At 46.4% G+C, this 25,040-nt stretch overlaps 1 protein-coding gene across 14 annotated transcripts in view; it reads left to right on the top strand.

The window, feature by feature from the left end:
* Positions 1-25,040, top strand: part of MICAL3 (microtubule associated monooxygenase, calponin and LIM domain containing 3) — a 220,152-nt gene that overhangs the window by 13,267 nt on the left and 181,845 nt on the right. For 12 of the 14 annotated variants that reach the window (XM_019627047.1, XM_019627046.1, XM_019627045.1 and 9 more), the window contains exon 1: positions 1,312-1,502. The exons of the other annotated variants lie outside the window; for them this stretch is intronic. The gene's annotated coding sequence lies outside the window, so the exon portion shown is untranslated. Of the gene's footprint in view, positions 1-1,311; positions 1,503-25,040 lie in introns of those variants that run through there. 14 annotated transcript variants of the gene reach the window in all.

The raw sequence follows: 25,040 nt of genomic DNA, 5'->3' as shown, positions 1-25,040 counted from the left end.
CTTGGTACTCAAAATGTAGGCCTGACTGCCTGTATAAATCTCTAAATTAGAGCAGATTAGGCCCCAAAAGGGTGTTTCCAAAGTCTTAAGTTAGACCAGTAGTGTGACTGAAAGCATAATTAGCCATGCATAGTTAAGTGGCATTGGACAGACTTCAGATAGAGACAGCACTTTAGCAACTCTAATGAGGACTGACCAGCGACATTTGTTGTGAAGGCAGGATCTGGACAGTTCAACAGGTGAATGAATATTCATTGAAGCTTTGTTTTATTATGTGTTGGAACAGAGAAGGAGGAAGAGGTGACTCTTGGAAGAGTAGAAATTATGACATATTTGAAGGTGGGGTGGAGGAGGCTCTCCACGTACAAGAAGAATAAGAATGCTCTTTGAAGAGTGGAGGGACCCAGAAAGAATAATTTGTCTTTACAGAAGGTGCAGTTGATACTGTCCGTGTAAAGGATTTGGTGTCAGAAAGTCTACTTACTTTCAACAAAGTTCTTTAGGATGGTGAAGTGTGCCCCAAATTGAAGACTATATGTAAATATTGCTAATCTCATGCAAAGGATCATAGGATCACAAAATAAAAGAAGGAGGGCTGGCCGAGTGGCTCAGTTGGTTAAGAGCTCACTCAAGAGTTTGAGCTCTGAGCAACAGCGGTTCGAGTCCAGCCCGAGCTGAGCAGCTGCTGAGCTGCCAACAGGTAGCAGGATGGCTCAGCTTAAAAAAAAAAAAGAAAAGAAGGACCATCCGAGGTTAATTCTTGTCGGATATCATCATTGTATTAGATGAGGAAACTGAGGGTGAGAGATGGCGTAACCCATCCAAACTCATACACATGTTTGGTTCAGTTGTCTCCATATTTTCTTTTAGCTCTGTAATCCAAAAATTTGAGGATCCCCCAATCTCTTTGTTTCCTGTCTGGATAGGATCAGGAAGAAAATTCTAGTTTCGTCGTGTGGCAACTAATAGCAACAAATGAGTTCCCTTTAAGCGCGTCTTTTCTCCTTCTGGCAGGCTTTGATATGCCCATCGTGTTTTTCCATTGGCCACTTTGTGTGGCTCCTCGTCCGCTGGGCTTTGAGGAATGTACCATGTGGACCGTGCGGGGAGGTAGGTAGGAGGAAGGGAGTGGCGACAGCTCATTTCTTTACCTTTTGCCTATAACCAGGGGATTCTAGCACAGTCGGAGCCTGTAGGTAGCAACAGCGTCCCTGAGGTTGGGAGCCATGTGGCAGTTACAGAGGCGCACTTAGATCTGTCACCCCTGAGGCTGTGGTCCTGTGGCCGGGTCTCGAGGGCTGCAGCCCCCGCCCTCCCATGTGCCCGCCCAGCCGGCGGTGGCGGCGCGGCTGCCTCAGCTGCGTGCTGCTGTTACCTGCGCCGGACGCTGCAGCTGGCGCGCTGGGGCTACGGGGTTGCAGGACTCTGGACCCGGAGCGGGGCCTTGGCCAGGGCCGGCCAGGGTACGCCGGCGCCGGGGAACACACCAGCATGAGGCGGAGGTGAGCACCGGACCGGCCCCAGCCGCCCCGCGGGGTCGCGTCCCACCGCGCCCTGAGCTCGGGGTTTTCGCGGACGCCGGCGGCGGCTTGGAGCCGGTGACCGCCGCCACCCAACATGTGGCCGAAGCCCTCCGGCCCGGGCAGCCCGAAGACGCGGGACCCGCCGTGGGACTGGCGCCTCCTTCTGGCGGCCCTTCCAGCCCTTTCCTCGGCGGGCCTGGCCTTCCCAGCCCCTGTCGTCTCGGCTCCTGTCCTTGACCTCCAAGAGTTGGATGCTGGGTGCATTGCGGCCGCGCGAGCCCCGGAGTTCCGGGGGAGGCTTCGGCGCCTTGTGGGAGTGGGAGGGAGGGTGGCCTGGACTGCATGTTCTGGGGGGTATTTGGGGCGGGGTCCAGAGACTTGGGGGTGGGGTGCGTCCTGCCCGCCGCCGGGCCATCGGCCTTCTGCTCGAGCAGGGGACGGAATCCTCAGTCGCCCGTGGCCGGCGAATCGCCGGCCTCCAGGGGTAGGTCCTGTCCTGAGAACATTGGTCTGGAGCCTTGCCTGGGCTGAGTGGGTTGTTGAGGTCTCTGTGGCAGGTGGCCAGGAGAGGACCTCAAGTGCTTTTTCCTTTTATTTTCTTGTGATAGTGGAGGACTGGATGAGGTGATGGCAGCCACATGCGTCACTTTATCTATGAGCCACCCCTCTTCCCTAACTGCCTTACAAGGTGATAGCGCTATTGGAGGTCTGCGTGGCACACTGGACATTCCTACTTTAAAAATCACCTCGAGGAGCCCTGTACACAGATTAGAGGCTCACCTGGTGTTAGTAGAAAGCCAGACGCAGTGATAAGCCTCAGCTTTGCAGGTTCTGCGGTGGGTGGTAAGCTAGTCATCACAATTGTTTGTTGAGCCCCTGGGGCAAGTCTTCTGTACCACATACCATTAAGGGGCATGGGCTAGCCCTATGTCTTGGCTGATTTTTCTCCAGAGTCATAATTAAGGGAAAAACGTTTCCACGAATATAAACCACGTTTATGTTCTTTTAATGTTAATGTTTAACGCAGTTGTTAATTATGGTTTATGAAGTGGGTTAATGCAGAGGAATGAAAGCGAATTGTGAAAAGTGTCTTTTTTTTAAGGCTTAGCACTTTTTTCTTTTTTAGTAGCCTGTGGATGGAGAGAATGGCATTTAAGCATTAAAACACCAGTGTGTATTTGGTCCCATATGACAGTTTGCTACATAGACAATCATTTGGGATGACTGCTTGTACCCCAGGGGTGGGAATGAGTTGGGTTTTATAGTTAGACAGACATCTTATTTCGAATTGCTGCTGCATTTGCCCTCTCCTTGCCTGGACACACAGATGCCAGTTCACTGTTGTGGTTGCCTTCTGTGAGCACATCTGTAAAGGGCCTTTAAGAGAGTATTATAAATGCCATATTTGAGTATCTGTCATATGAACTTGAGTCAGAAATCTGGCTCAGGTTGTTTCTGCCCGGCACTGAGTTCTTCCGGCGCTCCAGGTTTTACAAATTTTAAAACTTTTTGATAGTCTATTAAATAGCACGCGTTAATTCCAGAATTATAGGGAAAACATGGTTTATGTGTTTCTCTTGCAAAGAATCTTTAGGAACCTGAACCTGGTTCCTAGCCAAGACTCCTTTTTGTGTTTGCAGCACTAACCTTTGAAATGTCTAGGACTTGATTACCAGATTGTGATTTTTTTTTCTCCCACCTGGGATGGTTTCCTTTCAATTAGGGTTTCATGGTGTTTCTAGGTGTGGGAGAGAAAATGGGCTTCCTAGTAATGCATTTGGGGCATTACTTAGTGCAGTGCCTGGCACATAGTAGATGTGTAATAAACGTAAGTAAACTTTTTCTTTCCTCTCTGGGTTTGGGAGTCCTGTGGATGATGAAATTGGATGCAATTTTGATTGCATGCTCCCTCTTAAATTACGAAGGTACCCCCTCCCTCCCCACCCCCAGTCTTCTTCCCACCCCAATCTCTAGCTCTCACACCGTAATATTATGATAGGTTAAAAATGAAACTCAAACCTCTGGACCTAGAAGTAAAAATCAAACAAGGAAAAATTGAGCTCTTCTTTCTGGCTGATGTGATGCATTTTTTCCAAAAGGATGGTACATACCTTAGCAGAGGTCTCACATCACTATTCAGGAGAGTAAACGGTCAAAATTGACCTTTTCTTGGGTCTGTTGAGTAGTCCTGTGGGTGAGGATTTTGGTGGGTGTTGCTTTGATGTGTTCAAGTGGAACCATAAACCCTCCCTAATTTCTCTTGGCTCTGGTGTCTGAGAGGTGACCCCAGGCTGGGTGAGGCCTGGCCAGCAGGCAGGGGCAGAGTCTGAGGTTTGATGGGCTCTGACTCTGACCTGGATTCTACCTCTGACCCGGGATCTGTGAAGAGCCGCTGTTTACCTCCTTCCACTTGTATAGGCTCCATGTGAACAGATTCAAAGGCTCTCAAGCCTAATGTTCTTGAAAGAGTAAGAAACATTACTGGTTTATTTATGTCTCATATTACTGGGTGTGATATTTTAATAATAATCACGCTCTCGAGTTACTTAATGCTTTTCCTTTGAAGAAGTGAGAGCTTTTTCATTGCCTGTTATCTCATTGATGGTTATTTGTGTGAGGTCACCACAGTTCAGTACAATATGTTATTCCCATTTTATAGATAAGGAAATGGGGATGACATGGTTTGCTCTAAGTTGCAAGTGAGTTGGTGTCTGAGCTGGACGTGAGTTGGACTTTCCTTCTTATATTACGTTTCATTGATGCTTTTGTAAGAAAAAAACCCTCTTCTTTTTTGAAACCTGACGGACTTCAAGACACCAGACAATTGTGCTTTTCTGATGATGAGAGCTAAGCTAGTTAACATTTGAGCCCTTATGTGTGGGAGCTGGTGCTAGTGCTTTATGTACCTTGTGTCATCTATCCCTCACAGCCATATACAAGGCAGGATTCCTTGTTGTTCCCTGTTTTACAGATGATGAGCTAGGATTTGATAAGAACCCAGCTCCAGGTAGTGACAGAATGCAGGGCTGGCACTCCAACCTGGGCTGATTCTTTACTGTGTGTTCCTAACCCCCCATGCTTGATCAGTGACCGTGAGCAGAGCCCCTGACATTGCTGTGCTGCCTTCCTGCTGCGAGAGACTGTAGTTGTGCTGGGCTTTGGTTTTCATCCAAGTAGAGTTTTCACACCCTGGACTTTTTATGTGCCAGAAGCATTCCTCTAGCCAGGTACAGGGTCATTACTTCAGAAAAAATAATCAGCTGAAAAAACATCCGTATTTGGAGAGTGTGAAGTATTTAACAAGACCAGGTAGGGAGAATGGAGGGGAGAGAATCGAGGGGTATGTGGACAGAGGAAATTTGTGGTATTCTAACCCAGGGGACATATCTAGCACACAGGCTTTTTAACTGAAGCTGCGGGTTGAAATTGTAAACCTGGAGGCACTGCACTTGGGCTAAAATCTTTGCAGTAAATGAAGCTCTCAGTTTCTACTTCAGGTGGCAGGGTTGAAAATCTGATTTCTTTTTGGTCTTTAGCTTCCACAAAATTGTGGGAGTGGTGGGGATCTTGTTTGGAAATTTCCCTAAACTCTGTGGACATCCCCGTGCCTCCAGCCCCTCTATGTCACCTTTGATTCAATTTTTTAGAACTCAGCTGTGACCCTGTGCAGTTGGGTGAGCTGGTGAGGGTGTAAGCTCTGAGGTGCTCGGCAAACACCAGGGGACAGAATGGCAGCCCTGCCTTTGCAGCTCAGCTGTACATACTCATTGTTTTCTTGGAATGGCCTTAAGCAATTTTTAGGTAGAAAGGCTTATAGTCATCATTATCAAGAGACTGGGAAGCCATCACCTCAAGCCCTGCAATTCATTGACTTTTTGTCGTTGGCAAGTCAGAGTTTCACAGAGGAGAGAAAGTTGCCAAAACTTAAAAACAAAAGTGATAATCAGATTAAAGAATGGAGAAGAAGTAGGACTGTTGGTTTGTACCTGGTGAAAGGTGGACAAGGAAGGGCGGGAGCTTCTGCTAAGTCAGTTCCTTGGTAAGGACAACCGTGTGCCCTTGCCCTGAGTCTCTCTGCAATGCCTGTCCTGTGTCTGCCACACAGAAGGAAGGAGCAGGCATGTGCTGGTATGTGAATGGGAGCCAGCAAAGGAGTCTTTCTGCATTAGGTCGGTTTACAGAGGTCTGTTTAGTTGTGCATATAGTGAGTGGTCTGGTCTGGTTCATTTCACGCAGCACGGTCAGTTGGTTGACTAGTAGCTTTTATTCACTTCTCCTTGCTGCTTTCAAATAAGTAATAACTGTGTAAAAAGCAGAGAAACTTAGGTTGTCCCAGCCTGGTCCTCTTCCCTGCCCTGTCTCTTTGTCTGTTGCTGTTTTTCATACAGAGGAGGTGTGTATGTGTCAGGGAGGCCCTCCTTATGGAAGTGGGGGAGCTCTGGAAGGGAGGAGAAGCCGCGCAGTCAAGAGAAGATGGAGAGCAGGCTGTACCTACTTCTAGCACCTGTAGCCCTGGTTAGGCAGCAAACCTTTTTTGCTCAAACTGCCTCCAACCTACAGAAAGCCGGCTGACAAGATCCTCCTAACACTCCCTGTCTTCCCTGCTTCAGCCGCCTGCACCTGCGACGCTGCCTTATTGTGAGTGCGAATTGTTGAGTTTATGAGTGGGAAAGTAGCATCATCATGATATGATGATCGCAGCAGTGGACCCTTCGAGACCACTGTGTGCCAGGCTCTGCTCTGGGACTCACTCAGTCCTCACACAGCCTTCGAGGCTATGTGAGCCCTGTTTTACGCATGAGGAAGTAAGGCACAGAGATCTAAGCGACTTGGCCTAGGGTCCCAGGTTGGAAGTAGTGGAGTCAGGCTGCAGACTCCGACGTTTGGGTCTGGAGTTGTGCTCTTGCCGACCAGTTAAGGACAGCTGATGTGGATGGACTTCCTGCTGTTAGGTGTTAGGGTTATCTCCATCCTGGGGGCACCGCTCCCTCTCCTCCACCTTCCCCTCCACCCTTTCACATCTCCCCCTCTTCACTTTTGAGTTATCTGTCTGAAATGCTACAGGAGAGGTGCACTTAGGTTAACCGGCATATTCCTTTAAAATTGGCGCAGATCAGGAGGTAATTCTGAAGCATTTAGAGGAAAGCACAGGCCTGGTGGGGGGTGGGGTGGGGGGGGCTTCCCGGCAGGGGCACTTAGGGACAGTGTAAGGGTCTTCGGGGACCCCAGGGCTGGGCCATGGGACCTGCAAGAGTGTTGATTACAGCTCTGTTCCCAGAAAAGGTGAGGATGCCCTTCCCGTCTCCTGCCTTACCTTTTTGATTGGCGTGGGTTCCCGAGACCTAGAAGCTGAGCACACATTGTCATTGCCCTAACTCAGCTACTTTATGGGTGAGTTTTATTTCATGTATTTAGTGTTTTAAACCGAGCTAGTCTGGGATCCTAACCAATGTTTGCAACAGAACCTTTTACCCAGTTTGCTCATGACTGGTCAGAGTCATTATTTCATTAAAAGGGAAGTATTTTAACTAGTGACATGCACATATGTCAGTTTATTTCCAAAACAGATAGGCTTGTCTCAAAACCAGACTTGCAAAGGTAGGGAAAAAATCAAGCTGCCTTTAGCATTTTAAGCACCTTTAGACAAATGGGTTCTGTGGACAACCAGATAGTAATAGCTGTCACTCACTGACTGTTCCTGTGGCCAGAAACTGCACCATGTGCTGCGTGTGCTCGCATCACATCTAGTCTTCAGGTATACTGTCACTCCTGTTGGACAATAGGACTGTTCCACAGAGTAACTTAACAGGTCCATAAACCCAGGGAGATGCAGAGACTGGGGGACTCGAAGTCCTGTGTGTTTAATCACCTCACTAAAAGATGAAATGTGGAGGGAGTGAAAGGAAGAGGCAGTAGGGAAGAAAAAGTATGAGGCAGGGGAAGGAAATTTGTAAGTCAGCCCCCAGGACTTTCTGCACACCTTGTGCCCAGCCTTCCTGGGCAGGGTGAGCACAAAGAAGCCATGGGCCTTAACCACCCTCAGGGAGCCAGAGAACAAAGAGGTCCCAGAGCTTTAGGTCACTCACTGGGTGGGACTTCTTTCAGCACACATTTGTTGAGCAACTACTGTATGTAAGGCAAGTGCCAGCCAATAAGACGCTGTCCGCCTTCAAAAGGCCACCACGTTTCTAGGGGAGGCCGACACAAACGCAGAAAGCCGCAGTGTCGTGATAAGTGACTTGTTGGCCAGGGTGCCCTGAATATGGAGTGGTCAGAAAATTTATGCTAACTGGCAAAATATTTCTTCTTGATTTGGTTTTGTTAATTTCGCACACATAAGATCAAGAATTCCTAGAATTTACCTACCCCCTATGGCCATTGTTTCTGGAATGTTTGTGTTTTTGTGAGCAGAGGATCACTTTGTAGCTCCTCTGAGGACCAGCCTGCACCTGGGCGCAGGAAAGCCTGGGCCTCCTCCCCTTCCTTTCCGCAGGCTGCCCTAAGGCCCCTCACCACTGACCATCTGGTGGGCGTGCCCAGTTGGCCTTGCAGTCACTGCTTGCCTGGAGGGGCAGGGGCTACAGTGGACTGGCCACCCTTGCTAGAGGAGCCTGCTGTCAAGGTTTGCCCTTTCCCAGGGCAGGGGAGCAGTCCTGGGGGTGCTTACCAGATATTTGGGAAATTATCCATAGATATGACCATGTTGCCTGCGAGGCTCTTTTCTCACTCTAGAACCACAAACTGTGCCTCGGGACCTTGGACCCCATGGTCGCCTTTTACGGTGTCTGCCAGCCCTCCTGCTCCTCCATCTCTCTTAAGTATCTTTGTCATGTGCTGTATTTGAAAGCTGATATATTGTGGGAAAAGGTCTCATGGGATTCTTACTGCTGGATATGCTTAGTGAGATACAGTTTTTGCTTGTATCTTAATCTCTTACTTTATAAGACCTTTGGATCACTTTGATCAGTTTCATTCAGATAGAAATTACTTACCTACTGGAAATGAGTTCAGCATCTTCACTCCCTGCTATATTAATTGAATTGACTCTGTGTGGTAATGGTATTTAGGACCTTTTTTCATGCTGCAATGAAAAGTTTTCTCTGTCCATGAACATGGCCCCAGAGAAGGGCTCATCAGCTTAAAGGTATCCCTTGCTTTAAGCAAATGTGGTGTACAGAAATGTGTATTGACTTCCAAAGTATAATAGTGTATGTCTGCATTTCTTGACTTTAAATTTTATTCTTCGCAATAAAGGAATTTTGCAACAGAATTCCTTCTCTAGGAATTTAAATTTTTACTTTTCTATATACACCTTTTTCAGGCAGTCTGATCTCCTACCATTGGTGGGAATGGCTGCCTGTCATTTTCAACTGACTTGCCCTCTCTGTGCGCCCTCCGCCTCCCCCCATGCAGCCTCAGAGCCACCGATGTTCCTGGGCTCTGCCTTTACAGCCTTCTTGCCTGCACTTGGGGCTTGTTGGTGCGGCTCACAGAACCAGGTGCTGTCACGGCTGTCAGTCGGTGAGTCGAACCCTGGCAGTGCTGGCTGGCCAGCCTTCGCTCATGCAGTATTCATGGGACACCGGAAGTTGCCTGGACTGCACTCGGCTGGCTCCCTGGGCTGGCTCCCTGTGCGCTTGCTTTCCTTCCATGCTTGTCCCCAGGCCATGTGTTGCAGGCTTTTGTGGGGTCCAAACGCTTGGACAGTCGGCAGGAAAACCCGGGGCAGAGTATAGGTTGTTACAGGATAGTAAAGGAGGCCAAGGAGTTTAACTAAAATCCTTGACTGATATTGGGGTGTGAGAAAGGTGGGAAGGCAACTATTATAATTTTTTTTCAGGAGTCTGTTTTATAAATAGACTTTATGACAGGATCTCCTTTAATTCTTACAACAATCTTATGAAGTTAAGTAAATGATGCCCACTTAGGTTGGGAAACATGAAGCTCAGCAAGGTTAGATGACTACCTGAGATCTCTCACCTGGTAAATGGTAGAACTACGTTCTATTAAAAAACCCAAAATGCACTCTGGAACTAGACTGTACTGCACCATTTACTAGGTATGTGACCTTGGGTGTGTTCTGTAACCTCCCTGGGCTTCAGTTTCTTCATCTGTGCAGTGGTATAACAATCCTGCTTGCTTTATGTGGTTGTAAGCATTTAGAATTCTGCCAGGCACTTGGGAAGCACGCACTGAGCACCCTGCGTGTCAGCTAGTACTGTTACGGACCCATGCTTGTGAAACGTGGAGTGGAATTCTGAGCCTTTGGTTTCCTCTCACCCAGGGACAGTCTCTAGGGGCACGTGTGGGTCTATGCTTACTAATATAAGAGTACCTCAAATGCCCCCCCCCAGCTCCTGCTCCCTATCTTTTTACTGTCTGCCTCATCACTGGTTCTGCATTATTTTTTCTTCTTAGCAACTCTTTAGACTTCCTGGAATAATTTGCTCATTAATGTATCACTCTTGAGCCCCTCCTCCACATGCTGCACTGTGTTGGATATTAGGGCAGAGCACAGGTTCGTAGGAGTGTGTGACCTTACCTTCCTGCTTCAGAAGATACAGTATGAATGGACAAAATAGTTGGGTAAAAGGGGAAGGAAAGCAATGAAGTACCAACAAATGGCACGTACAGGTGACTCCAGTGTTGGGGAAAACAGACAGTAACTGTTACCTTTGAGAATTTATTTTATGCCAAGCTCTGGTTCAGATGTTTACGTGCTCTGTCAGCCGTGCAGGTTAAGTAAGGCTGCGTCATCCCACCTCACTGACGAGGACCTGGAAGTGTATGCTTTTGTCCAAGGGCACACAGCACATAGTGAGCCTGTGTGGACTGCATCCCAGGTCATTGGGAAGATGGTCTAGATGAGCTGGAGGGGTGCTGGTGTGAGGAAAACCTGGGCTTGGGAGTGAGTGTGACCATTAGGGGCAGCAAGGTGGCCAGCCTGGCTGGTGCGAGTCGTGTTCGGTGTTTGTGGACTGCTGTGCCAGTTTCTGTCTGGGTGTTAGGAGATGAGTAAGACATGCTCCTTGCCCTCTGGAATCTTACTGTAGCTGGGGAGACAAACATACAAATAGATGATTTCAGCATAGTGTGGTAAGAGCTGTGATGAGGGTAAGTGTAGGGCACTGTGGAAGCAGAGAAGGAACCAGGAAGTATTCCTAGAGTCACAAAAGGTAAGTTGGGTGGGTGGGTGGGTGGGTGGGGGCTTAGCAGTTGAAGACCAGGGGAGTTTTCTTACAGGCAGAGAACAGCGTGACCAAAGGCATGGACTCCTGGGCTTTGCTTTTCTTGCCAGGTGCAAGTTTATTCATCTGCTCTGATGGATGCTAGGGTACAGTGTGAAGCTCATCAGAGGTGTCTAAACACTGAGCAACAACACGGAAGTAGCATTTTTTATGGATCAATCTGGTGGAGGTCGGAGAGATGAGAGTCAAGCAAGACCAGCTATGGGAGGAGCCAGCAAACTTTTTACTGTGAAGTGTCAGAAAGTAAACACTTAAGGTTTCCATGGGCCGTTAAGTTCTCTGATGAAACTACCCAGCTCTGCTGTTGTAGTATGAAAGCAGCCACAGACAGTTGGTAAATGAATGGGCGTTGCCATGCCAGTAAAGCTTTTATTCATGGCCCCCAAATGTGAATTTCATGTAATCTCACATTCTCGCATGTTTAAATAGCCTTTTGATTCCCTACCCCCCCCCACCCCCCACCCCCTGGAGCTATTTAAAAATGTAAAAGCCATCTTTCACTCTCAGGTTGGATTTGGCCCTTGCTGGTGGTTTGACCCCTGAGCGGTAGGTGGTGTTCAGGTGTGACCTGACAAGCAACTGGACAGGGTGTCCGGGTTGGAAATAGAGAGGAGGGACCAGATGCCAGAGACATTTTGGAAAGAGAACACTGATTAGATAGTAGAGATAAGGAGAGGGCAGAGCCCCAGATAACACTGACGTTCAAGTTTGGTGCTTTCCCAGCCCCCTTTTGGTGAAACTGGTCTTGTTTTCCATGTGCCAAGAACATGACTTGATTCTGGAGAAAAACACAGAGAATACGACTTGATTTTAGAGGAAAACCCAGAAATAGTTGATGTCTGAGGTACTCCCAGACTCTGTCAGCATGGTTAACTATTCCAATTGTCCCCCGTGGGTGTCACCAGCTAGCCACCTTTGCTGCCTGGGCCTCTGGGTGCTTTAGGGAGGAGTAGCTTCAGCTGGAACTGGGACAGCATGTCCACCTGTTGATCGGGGCATAAGGAAAGCGCAGTTTTTGGATAACTATTTTGATAAAATTTCAAATTTATAGAGAAGCTGGAAGAGTAATGCTAGGAGCTCCTCGTACCTGTTTTCTACATTTATTACCTAGTTTTTATGAATTGTTCACATTTTGCCCTGTTTGCTTTATCATTCTCCCCCACCCACGTGTATGCATTTTTCCTGACCCATTTGAAATTGGAGACATTATGTCCCTTTACCCCTAGATACTTCCCTGTAAGTTTATCGAGAATAAATGTATCCTCTTCCATAACCACAGTGCCATGGTCAACATCAGGAAACTTACCATCGATGCAGTGCTGTTATCTAACTGTTGTTTTGAACGTAGCACCCCTTGCTAGCTGTCTCTCTTAGATTACCTGCCATACGTGAGTAATGATGCTGCTGTTCCCTTTAACCAGAGGCATAGACACAGTAGGCACAGGTGGGCATCTGCTTGGCTCTGGAACCCACCCCAGCAGCAGCGGTTCTCCTGCACCTGTCTTGGGCTGCTCAGTGGGGGTGGCAAGACTAGCAGACGCCCCAAAGCAGAAGCAGTCCCAGGGCTGAAGGATCACTCAGTGTCTTGAGTATCTCAGTGGCCAGAGGGCAGGCACTGTGTTCCATTCACAGAGCTCCTGCTTGCTGGTCCCTGCTGCCTTCATGAGAAACTTCATCTCCTAAATGGAACAGCAGTCACAGCACCCGAGATCTCAATTTTAGTTATAAACATGTTCTTTCTTTTAGCTTTCCTCTCCTCCACTGCATCTCAGCCTATGGAAAATGATTCTTCTAAGATGGATTTTTTCCCAGGCTTGATCTGGAAAATAAAATAAAATTAAATCGAAGTAATTTATTTTGGAAATAAAATGGGAGGAAAAGCTATCCCACCATTTCTGCCTTAGAGCAGAAAGGGATTTTATTTTTGCTACTTTAAAAAAAGCCTGAAACCAGAAATACAGCAGTGTCTGATGCATACTCTGTAATTCCTTATAGTATCTAGCGCTTGTTTAGTTGCATGGGACTATGGGAAAAGGAGCCTGGCAATGTGCACAAGGTGAGAAAGCACCGGGAAGACTGTCTGTGGAGGCTGACTCACTGCCTTTAGCTAAGCTCTGTGTGAGGCAGCTGAGTGCTCGGGCTCTGCCGTAGGCCTTTGTAGACATGGCTGGGACCGTTCACTGCTCAGTCCTTATTGACCACCTACAAGCCTGTTCTTGTGCTCTCAGATCCCTCAGTCTAAGGGTCAGGACTCCGCAGTATCAGGCCTGAGTTCCTGTGTGGGCGTGGGAGGGGTAGGTGGGCCGCAGAGAGGAGACAGTGCCAGGCCTGTGCATTTCCTGATCTCTCAGTTTAGATGAGGAAACTTTGATTCAGCTCCCTCTGTGCAGTGAGCTTGGCGACCACTGAATGTTTCTGCCACAGTTTTGCCATTTGTAAAGTACAGAGATGTTGGCTGTCAACCAGTTTAAAGGGACATACTGGAGATAAAATTTGAGTATAAAATTTGCAGGTGTACTTGGAAACAAATACAAGTACCGTTTCCATACTCATGTTTTCATGGGCGAGCCCTTAACACACTCACCACGAGTGTGGGAGGCCTGGTGGGTAGAGGTGTCCGAAGCCTCCTGGACGGGATCTGCTCGTCTTTGTGGGCCTTGTGGCTCTTGGACTCCTCAGGCGAGGCAGGTAGATTCAGTAAACATCAACTTAATAGTACCAGGGACACACAAAGAGAGTAGAAGTCACAGGCTATGTTCTTAGAGTTCACGGTGCACTTTGGGAGTCAAGATAAATAGCTAGTGAACACCAGGGAGGTCCAGAGAATCGGGTACAAGCCATGCATGAGCATTCCGCTGCTCAAAATGCAGTGGTTACTGTCCCCCCCACTGCTCTGCATGAGCTTCTGTGGCCCCTTCCTGTTCCTTGGACACTCCAGGCTGCTGCTGCTTCAGGGTCTTTGCAAAGACTGCTCCCTGAAACACTCTTCCCTAAGCCAAAGCATGGTTAACTCCCTTAGTCCCTGCATGTCTTTTCTTAGATGTTACTTTCTGCATGAAAGCTTCTCTTGCTGCCCAGTTTAAAATTTCAACGTGTCCCCTTCCCCGCAGTACTCCTAATTCTTTTTATGCTGCCTTATGGTTTCCTTTTTTCCAGAGTCCTTTCCACTCTCCTGCATGCTTTACTTATGTTTATTGAGAGCCAAGTAGCCTAGGCTCTGCAGCCAGACTGCCTGGGTTTAGGTCTTGGCCTCACCAGTGTACTGCTTATGTGACCTCCGGTGAATTCCTTGACCCTTTTAGCCTCAGTTTCTTCATTTGTAAGAGTGATACCTAACTCAGAATTTTTATGAAGATTAAATGAATTAATATTCATAAAATGCTTAGCATAGCACTTGACATGGAGTGACCACTATGCAAGGATTTGATAACTACAGCTTTTATTGTGTTTCCTCTCACTAAAATGGAAGCTTTGTGAGGTCTGGGAGCTTTGTCTTTTTTGTTCTCTGATGTATCCCTAGCATTTAAAACAGGACCCCACACAAAACAGGCGGTCCGTATGTCTGGAGGGAATGGAACAGGCTGTGGGTTGGGATGGTCTGGAAAGGGGAGCAGTGAGGGGTGGTCCGCTGTGGACAGTAGGGGTCCACCTGGGTTCCCATTCCAGCTCTGCACTTTGTGTAACCTGGACCAGTGTATTGATTTTCTAATTATTAAAAACAAAGCAAAATACAATAGATTGGAGTGTTTTTAAACAACTGTTTCATTTTTAGACAAGATATTTTGACTTCCTAGTATACATTCATAGCTTGTCCCCAACTCCCCTCCTAACACTATGGAAATTTCATTTTATTATCTTTACCTTGTCAAGATTTTAACGTTTGTTTTTTTTTAAGATTTTTATTGGGGAATTGGGGGATGGGAACAGTGCTGGGGAATTGGGGGAAGGGGAACAGACAACTTGCTGTCCTTTTTGTTCTTCAGCTTAGTTGTGGAGGACGTTGCTTCACTGGCCCAAATTGGCACCATCGTTGCGCTCTTCCCGGGCGAGGCAGATCAGTCACCGACTTCTGGATGGCCGCTCATGGCAGCTGCTGGCCGCTCACGCTGGCTGCTGGCTACACACGGTAGCCCATGGCAACCCACTGCTGCAGGGGCTGCAGCCTGCGCCGTCGCCGGGCGACTCAGGGCAGCCCAGCTCCAGGTTGAGCTGTTGTTCAGCATCTTAGCTGTGGAGGGCAGTGTCACTGGCCCTCATATGTGGGATCCGAACCGGGCCCGCTGGCGTCCCAAGCCAGCTTTTAACCAACGCACCACTCAGCCGGCCCAAGATTTTAACATTTACATTCACTTTTATAGTGTAAATCCCATAGGATTCAGTGCTAATTTCTGATTCTTCTATGCAGGCTATTCCATTTTTTATTTCTTTATTTTGATTCATCTTTTGCTTGCCTGCTCTGGCCAGTGTCTTAATCTCCCCGGGTCTAGGGCTAACACCTTCCCGTTAGAGTTGTTAGCAGAATTAGATGAAATAATGCATAGGGAGTGCTAAGCATGATTCCGGCCTGGCTGGTAGCAGATGGTAAATGTTAGTCCTTTTCCTTCCCCAGCACTGCTGGAATAAGTGAGTCAGTGAAGGAAGCGGGTTAGTCAGGAGGAGCACGGGAAATCCTGAGTTGAGGTGTGGAGAGAGGGACAAAAACAAGATGTTAGATGGAGGTGGGACCATCACTGGCTTGCGTGACTGAAGTGTTTGTTGTCAAATTTTGATGCTAAGATGAGTTTAGATTTTTTTTGGTAACTTTATTTTGATACAATTTCAGAAAAGTATAAGAATAATAAAAGGGGGCTGGCCGAGTGGCACATTGGTTAAGAGTTGGCTTGGGATGCCAGCTCTGAGCAGCAGGGCCCCGGTTCGGATCCCACATGAGGGCCAGTGACGCTGCACCCTCTACAGCTAAGATGGTGAATGACAGCTTGACGTGCGTCGCCAGCGATGGTGTAGGCTGCAGCCCCTACTGCAGTGGGCTGTCATGAGCTACCGTGAGTGGCCGGCAGCTGGTGTGAGCTGCTGTGAGCCGGTGTGAGCTGCTGTGAGCTGCTGTGAGTGGCCGTCCAATCGCCGGCGAGCAACTGTGTCACCCAGGAAGAACACAATGATAATACCAACATGGGCCAGTGAAGCGACGTCCTCCACAACTAGACTGAAGAACAAAAGGTCAGCAACTTCTCTGTTCCCCTTCCCCGATTCCCCAATAAAATTGAAAAATAATAATAATAATAATAATAAAAGAACTCTTGTTTACCCTTTGCCCAGAACCACCAATTGTTTTCCTTGGTCTCCATTTGCTTTTTCATTTTTTTTCTTTCTATATGAAATAGAGACATTGTACCCATTGATCCCTAAATACTTACATGTTTATTCCTAGGAACAGGAATATTCTAGATTTTGGGAGGGATCTGCAGGTTCTTGAATAAGTACTTGGGGAGGAGGCCCACAGGACCCGTGGGCGGGCAGTTTGGAATCACTTCCCCTGGAGGGTGATGAGGACACATTGGTGAATGGAGATGGAAAAAGGCAGAGAGACCCAGGAGATGTTTGGTGGAGCTCTGGGTACATACCACCTGGGACACGGTGCAGGGAGGCCCCATATGCTGTTAAAAACAGCACTGCTTTCTGGAGAGGAGAGCAGCATGCATAATCTGAAAAAGCAAATTCAGCTTTATTTTATACTTTTCCTTAAAAGGAAACATCACTCCCCCTTGTATTCATATTACAGCCTGGGAAGATAAAGGGCTCCTGCATTCTTTTTTTTTTTTTTTTGTCCCAGATGACTCAGCTAGCAGGAGCTCAGCTGTGACATGAGTTGTGGAGGGCGCAAGCTCAGCTCCAAGTCCAGTAACTGCTTTCAATCTATTAATAGTTGGGGGGGTTGGGGGGGTGGGGGAGGTAGTCTACCATCCATCCCATGCGGGAGTCGAACTGGCAACCTTGTTGCACACTGAACAATCTGGCTGGCTGTTGGCAGCTTGCAGCTGCTTAGTGCAAGGTTCCGTAGTTGCAAGGGGTGGGGGTGGGGTGCAGCCCACCATCCCATATGGGTGTTGAACCGTCAACCTTGTTGCTAAGAGCATGCAGTCTTACCAGCTGAGCTGCAGCTCAGCCCAGGCACAGCTCACTGGCCCATGTGGGAATCTAACCGGCGACATACTCTTAACCAACTGAGCCACTCGGCCAGCCTGGGATCCTGCATTATTAAAGGAGCAGCTGGGACATGCTTGTGTGGTCAGAGGCATAGACGTGCAGTGTGATCTGAAGGACGCTGCAGTTGCTGATAACTGGGGGTCGTACTTCATGCTTCGTCACGAAGGTAGTAAGTAGAGATGAGCCTTCAGGTAGTCTGATGTAGATCTAGGGGTCATTAATGACAAAGACAGGTGGTATTAAGTGGGGAGGATGGTGGGAAACCAAGAACCAAAGCCAGCCTTGGGAGGGTATTCTACTGGGAACCAAGGAGGGGTAAAGAGCCGAGGAAGAAGCTTGAAGAGAGGGTAGCAATAGCAACATAAAAATAAATAGAGGGCCGGCCAAGTGGCTCAGTTGGTTGAGTTAGCTCAAGCTCTGAGCAACAGGGTCGCGGGTTCGATTCCCACATGGGCCAGAGAGCTGCGCCCGTGCTGAGCTGCTGCTGAGCTGCCAACAGGTGGCAGGATGGTTCAGCTGGTGAGAGCACATGCTCCTAACAACAAGATTGCCTGTTCATTGTTGGGCTATGCCCACCTGCAACTAAAACTGAACTCGTCACCTTGAGCTGAGCTGCCGCCCGCATGGCTCAGTGGATAGAGCATGCACTCTTAACAATAAGGCTGCCAGGCTCGACTCCCGCATGGGATGGTGGCTACGCCCACCCGCAACTAAGACTGAATTTGGCACCTTGGGCTGAGCTGCTACCCAGATGTCTCAGTGGATAGAGCGCACACTCTTAATAAGGCTGCTGGTTCGACTCCCGCATGGAATGGTGTTTATGCCCACCCACAACTAAGATTGAACTCAGCACCTTGAGCTTTGAGGCCACGAGCTGCTGATGGGCAGCCAGATGGCAGCTGGCGCCCTCCACAACTAAGATTGAAGCACAACAACTTGGCTGGTCCCGCTTCCCAATTCCTCAACACTGTTCCCCTCCCCCAATTCCCCAATTTTTTTTTAAAAAAGTTGGGAATGGTCATTAAAATTTATTTAAAAAAAATAGAATTAAGAAAGAGGACCCAAACTGAGCCAGGAGAGACCCAGGGAGCCATGCGTGAGCTCCCAGCTTTTCTCAGGACCAGCCCCGTGCCCTTTGGGGCTGCAAGGGACTGGTTGGGCTCTGTTTTCCAGAGCTGGAGCCAGGACCCACGGCTTTAAGGAACACCCTGTGAATAATGCTACCCAGGGTGCTAAACCAAATCAGAAGGACTTTCAATTAACTTCCCTGTGCCTAAGTGTTTTTGTGGAAAAAATACCACAGGGAGAATTTATCAAAGGTGTCTTACATTGGAGCCTATACTAAGTGTTAGAAGACCCTGGTCCCTTTTAAAGATAATGTGTTATACAGAGGACTGCTATTCTCTCTGCGATCACAATTCCCACTGTAGGAGCATCTTGTTACAGGAAGGTTCTGGCTGCCTTTGGAGTAGCAGACTCCTAGGAGTGAAGTCACTTTGTTTCACAGGTAGGCATTGAGCACCTTTTGAGTACTAAGCCCAAGAATATAGTGTAGTGAGCCATGACCTGGCAGAGCCTGCTCATAACTTGTGGTTCAATTTTCCGGAATTTTGCAAGGTGGTTATTACATGTAGCCATTATTACAAATTAATTCTGTAAACTTGAAATAAATTATATTAAAAACAAGGGTAATAAATACTCAAACCTCATCACGTCCTCATTATTTTGACATTGACTATGCCCTACGTCTCTTGTATCGACATGGTGGCAATCCTGTGTGCCAGTGAACAACGGCGCCTCTCTCCCCAGCTCTGTCTGTGTTCAGAGATGTCAAGTTGGTGGCTCGACATTGGCTAGAGTGGGAGTATTTACACCACAGAAATCAACAAACACTACAGATCATGGCTTCATTTACTGTTTTGCTCATCGTATAAGAAAGTGATGGAGAAAATGCTAACATTTGCAATTGAAAGTGTTTTATGCCTGTAACCATTACATATGAATAGCACCCCCAAAATTGCAGAAGTATTCTCGAATCTGAAAACGAGGGTACAATTCAGCAAAGAAGTTGCTCAGATCATGTTTGTTATACATCTTCCTGTTCCAATTTTGTTTTACTTCTTAAAGTAAATGAAAATATCAACCATCATTCACTTGGGTTGGCCGCAGAGATGAATGAGACAAAAATCCATGACAGCATTCTGTGAGAATCAATTGATTATGTGGAATTTACAGTAAAGAATATATGTTTTGCTACATACTTTATTATTATATATAATAATATATAAACATATAATAAATATATAAGTATATCACTATATATTTATATATTATATATTTACATATATAATATATAAATATATAAATATATAATATTACTATATATTTATATTTATATTTATTACTGTTGTATGTTTTGTACCTCTTACAGCAGTAAAATTTACAGTAGATATGTGTGTATAAAAACATGAACATGTTTTTGGAGACGAGGTTGTTAAGCATTTGCCAGCACAAACAGCGGGTTAAACAAACAGTGCCTTCACGGAGTTCACAGTTTAGTGGGGGAGACAGATAAATGTCAGATTGAGGAAGGACCAGTGAGGGTCCAGTGAAAGTGGGTGACAAGGTACTTAGGGCTAGAGGGAGAGCGCAGGAAGGCCTCAGGGAAGACAAAACTACACACATTAGCCCAGACTGCTCGCGAGTGGAAGGTGGCACCTTGGCAGAGAGAACAGCTTCTGAGGGAGGCCAGCCAGCCGGGAGGAGGTGGGCAGGGTTGGGGAGTAACAAGCAGTTCTTGCTGCTGGAGCATGATGATAAGAGGAAGGAGGCAGGAGTTCTGGAGAGAAAGATGGGCGTGGAGCAGGTTGTGTGGGTGCTTGTTGTTGGTCGTGTGAAGATCGGCATACAATCTAAGGATTCTGCCTTTTGGCAGGTTGGCCGTTCCCGTGCCACAGACCGTTAATGGCAGTTAGTTCCCTGTTTGGCCAACTAGCTGTGGCTTCAGAAAAGAGGTTTTAATAATATTTTTTTGTGAAGCAGATCCTTAAATGGGACAGATATGAATTGCCCACTTACTGTGTGTGAGACTTTGTGCTAATGGTTTTCAAGGAGACACAGTGTTCATGTTGTGCTCACCCCCTGGGAATGCGTTACGGGGTGGAGGCCTGGTGTATGTGCAGTGAGCTGTCTTACGAGATGGCTTGGAGCAGAATGCTTGGAGGAGGCAGTTAATTCTGATGTGGAGTGGGGACAGCCATGTGGACAGACAGGAGAGCAGCCTGCAGCCATTTACTTGAGGGACCATAGAAGAGGATCCCACCTTTGACCAAAGGCCTTACTGTCTCTATTCCCTGGTTTATCCCCATCATCTGCTGCCCTGAAGGCTGATGACTTCATGAATGCTGCTTCTGCCTCTAACACAGTGGGTCTCAACCTTCCTAATGCCGCGACCCTTTAATACAGTTCCTCATGTTGTGGTGACTCCCAACCATATAATTATTTTCGTTGCTACTCTATAACTGTAATTTTGCTATTGTTATGAATCGTAATGTAAATATCTGATATGCAGGATGTATTTTCATTGTTACAAATTGAACATAATTAAAACAGTGATTAATCACAAAAACAATGTAATTATATATTGTGAAATATTTATTTCTAATTACAAATAAACAAAATTTTGTCTTGAAGCATGGAGACGGATAGAGGAGCGGTGTCTCGGTTCCTAAGACCATCGAAAATATGTGTTTTCCGATGGTCTTAGGCGACCCCTGTGAAAGGGTCGTTTGATCCCCAAAGGGGTCGCGACCCACAGGTTGAGAACCGCTGCTCTAACAGGACAGCTAGAGACCACATCCTACACTCTATCCTGGTCCTCACAGCACATGACCAGGAGCTCATATTATGTGCTTTCAGAAATATTTGTTGGTTTTATTATATCCACAAGAAAAGCATCATAGAATCCAGGTTTAGAAGAGACAAAGAATATCAGCCTAATGTTTAGGGAGTGTGCGGGGCTGGAGAAGGTGCCAAAGAGGGGCTCCTGTCTCTAGGCCGGGACTGTCGCAGAAATAGCTGAGTGCAGGGGGCATTCTTCTTATAATGAAACCTTTGGGAAGAAGACTCAACACTTCTATTCGTTTTATTTTACCAACAGTTATGAGTACCTACTTCGCGCCAGGTCCTGTGTTATGAGAACACAGAACATAAGACATGGTTACTGCTCTCAGGTGGTTTTTTTAAACAGCTTTATTGCATAATTCACACACCATATAGTTCATTCATTTAATGTGTACGATTTGCTGGTTTTTAGTATATTCAAAGAGTTGTACAGTCATCTCCATAATCAATTTTAGACCATTTTTGTCATCCTGGAAAGAAACCTTGCACTCATAGCAGTAACTCTTTACTTCCCTCCAGCTCCCCTCCCCTCAGCCCCAGGCAACCACTAATCCGCTTTCAGTCTATAGACTTGTTATTCTGGACATTTCATATCAATGGAATCACACAATATGTGGTATTTTGTGACTGGCTTCTTTCACTTAGCACAGTGTTTTAAAGTTCATTTTATAGCATGCGTCAGAACTTCTTTCTTACGGACAAATAATATTCCATTTTATGGATGTACTACATTTTCATTTAACAGTTGATAGACATTCTGCTTGTGGCTATTTTGAATGTTGCTGTAAACGTTCATGTACTTGTACAAGTTTTTGTGTGTACATGTTTTCATTTCTCTTGTTGGTATACAAACCTAGGAATGAAATTGCTAGGTCATACAGTAAGTCTACGTTTGACATTCTGAGGAACCACCAAACTGTTTTCCAAAGTGGCTGCATCATTTTACATCCCCACGAGCAACGCGTGAGTGTTTCTATTTCTGCACATGCTCACAACACATATTATTGTCTGTCTTTTTTATAATAGCCATACTAATGGATATAAAGTGGTATTTCATTGTGGTTTGGTTTGCATTTCCCTAATGATGTTGGCATCTTTTCGTGTGCTTATTGGCCATTTGTAGATCTTCTTTGGAGAACTATCTAATCAAATCCCTCGCTCATTTAAAACTTTGGATTACTTTTTATTATTGAGTTGTAAGAGTTCTTTACATATTCTGGATGTAAGTTCCTTATCCGATATATGATTTGCAAATATTTTATCCCATTCTGTGGATTGTCTTTTCATTGGTGTCCTTTCTATTTTCAAGCATAAGAGCTTTTAGTTTTGCTGAGTCAAATTTGCCTTTAGTTCTTGAATAAACCCAGATTTATATGACGTATTTCTAAGCTTTCAGATGTTTCTGTTGTATTTAACAAGTCTCTAGAGCAGACTAGTCTATAACCAGTAACATAACTTTCAACACTAAGAACCTCTAATGTTGGTAACTTTGTTTTAGCTTTTAGAAACTTCAAGTCCTGTGAAAGCAGAGACTAAGGTATGTTGGCTCCTTAATAGCATTTACCTACCAGGTTGCTGGTGAAAACAACCATAAGCTGATGACTACTGAATACATTGATTGGGGGCCAGACTTCGGAGAATAGCTGGACACAAATGCATTGAGGTTGTATTTAAGCACAAGCCAGGAAAATGGAGCAGTGTTGTTTCCCATTGTAATTTAAACTCCCTTGTGTTATCTAATGAGATTTTCAGCTCTATTTACTCTGGTATAAGGCATGGAATTTAATAACAAGAAGTGCATCTGGGTTATGTAGATAAGTTACCAGAATGAAAAACTTAAAACTATCTCCTATGCTGATCTCTACAAAATATTTTAGCAGTCCACCCTCTCCCTCTATTGTTCAGACAAGACTAAAAAGAAGTAAGACATTTTACTTACATGATAAATGTTCTGTTTTGAGCTACCTAATACCTCTAGCGGCCAGTCCCGCTTCCTGGCGATGAGGGAGCACAGTCAGGTATGCAGCAAGGGCTGTCTCTTATCCAAAGCCACGTTCCCACCTGTTCTTTGGAGTACATACTTTCGATTACTTGCAAATGTGTTATTTCAGGGCCTCATTTGTTCTGTATCCCTTTTAACTCTATCAGGTATTACCATTTCTAAATTGGGGTAAATGAACATTTGGGTGTTTTTCTTTGTATGGTGGAGCATAGAAACAAAAATGTGCGTGAAACCTTGGTCAGGAAATGTGGAGAAGATGAGTTCTTTTTTTCCAGATGCAAGGAAGTTGTGGGAATTTATTAAATAGGAAGTGAATCAAGTAGGGTATAAGACAGTTACAAAATTCCCAGGCTTATTTATTGCATGCTGCTCATGAGGCATCACAATGCTTGGATGACTTTTTAGCAAGTATAATTTTGAGGTGAACGTTGGTCCCGCATTCCCATTTTGGATGGAGATGCCTGGGATCAGGCAGATGCCAGTGGATGTTGGTATCTGGGGTTGCTTTTCTGCAGAACTCAGAACCATCCCTTATGGTTTTATGAACACAGGTTGACGTGAGGCTGACAGTTCTTCCAAAGAAGTCAGCCACTCTTGGAATGTTTTTGGAACCTGTGACACTTTGGTTTCTTTGCCTGCGTTTTTCTTGGTGGGGACAGATTTTCATCCTTTGAAGATGGATGTGATGTGGTTAAGTGTGGGGTCTGTAAAGTCAGACTGCCTGGGTTCAGTTACATCTTCTGCCACTTAAAACTATGTGACTTTGGGCACATTACGAAACTTCTGTTGCTTCTATAAACTGTAGATAATAATACCTATCTCATAGGGTTATTGTGGGGATTAAATAAATTCTTGTGTGAAGTTCAAGGAACAGCATACAAAATAGTACTTATCACATAGTCAGCACACATTAAATGTTAGCTACTGTTGTTATTATTTTTGTTGTTGCTGTGAAACAACCAAAACATTAATTTCCACCCAGCTCTTGTAAATGAAGTGGATGATCAAACTGTGTAGCAGTATTTTTAGTAAAACATGAAGTGTGAAAAGAAAGAACAATACTAGTAATTCCCACTATTGAGCACCTCCTGTGTGCTCAATGTGTAGTGAGCCCTGCAGTGTAGGCTCTTCTGTATTTCGCCCATTTAGTTTTTGTAACAGGCAGACTGGATTGAGGGTGGTGCTTAGGGTCAGGCAGCTTCCTGTTAAGCTGGTGTCAGTCAGACGTCGCTTAGGAGCTGGGTTTTCTCTTGACCGCCTTTCTGCTTTCCACGTCTGTGTTCACCGTGGGAGCCAAAGTGGCAGGAAAGTCATTCTTTGCCCTGACCTGTTGTTTCAGCTGTTCACAGAATCCATGGCCTGAAGGGAGCTAGGATTTCCAGGACATAAATCTTTTTCTGGGTGGGTCTTTTCTGTTGTGATGATTGAACAGTGATGAGGAAGACCTCAGGGGATGAGTCTTTTAAAAAGGCCTGTGATCACCTTTTTCTGTGCCAGGCCCATTGGTGTCTCTTCCACCCACAAGCTGATAGATACTCACAGCCTTAATTGCCACCCCAGGCTGGGGGACAAGGGTGGAGAGGCTTGTGCCCCTTCCTTACATCACAATACAGGCTTCCCAGGATGGGTCAGGGTCTGAATGGCCTGCCTGTCTCTAGGAACATGTCCCTGACTGGATAATATGATCTGCAGAAATCTCCTCTGGTTCTGTGGGTTGTCTTTTCACTTCTGATGGTGTCCTTTGAAGCCCAGCATTTCTTTGCCCCCATCACGCCTGCTCCCCCTGCCCTGTCCTATTTCCCATAGGATGAGGCTTGGCAAGTGTTGGGATGCCAGCAGAAGTCAGAGAAGAGGGCGGTAGCAGCCGCTGCCCCACATGACACACGTCCCTTCCCCCGCTTAAGGTAATTCAGCCCACAGAGGAGTTAAGAAGAAAGACCCATAGCTCAGTAGTCATGGAGTCTAGGTGAAGCTCTGCTTGAAAGACTTGGGACCTCAGAGAATGGCTGAGGCCCGCTCAGTGAGTCTGATGTGGACAACCCAGGTGAGCTCTGAGCAGGCGTGGACTGCCTGATGCCACAGGGTAGCAGGTATGTGCTGGCTGCCTGAGTCTGGTCATGGTAGGCGGCTTTGGGTCTGCAGTGCCAAAGACTACATGTG

This window comes from Hipposideros armiger, unplaced genomic scaffold, assembly GCF_001890085.2.
Source record: "Hipposideros armiger isolate ML-2016 unplaced genomic scaffold, ASM189008v1 scaffold_703, whole genome shotgun sequence".
Classification (NCBI taxonomy): Eukaryota; Metazoa; Chordata; class Mammalia; order Chiroptera; family Hipposideridae; genus Hipposideros; species Hipposideros armiger.
The sequence above is the reverse complement of the archived record's forward strand: the minus strand, read 5'-3'. Positions and strand labels throughout refer to the sequence as shown.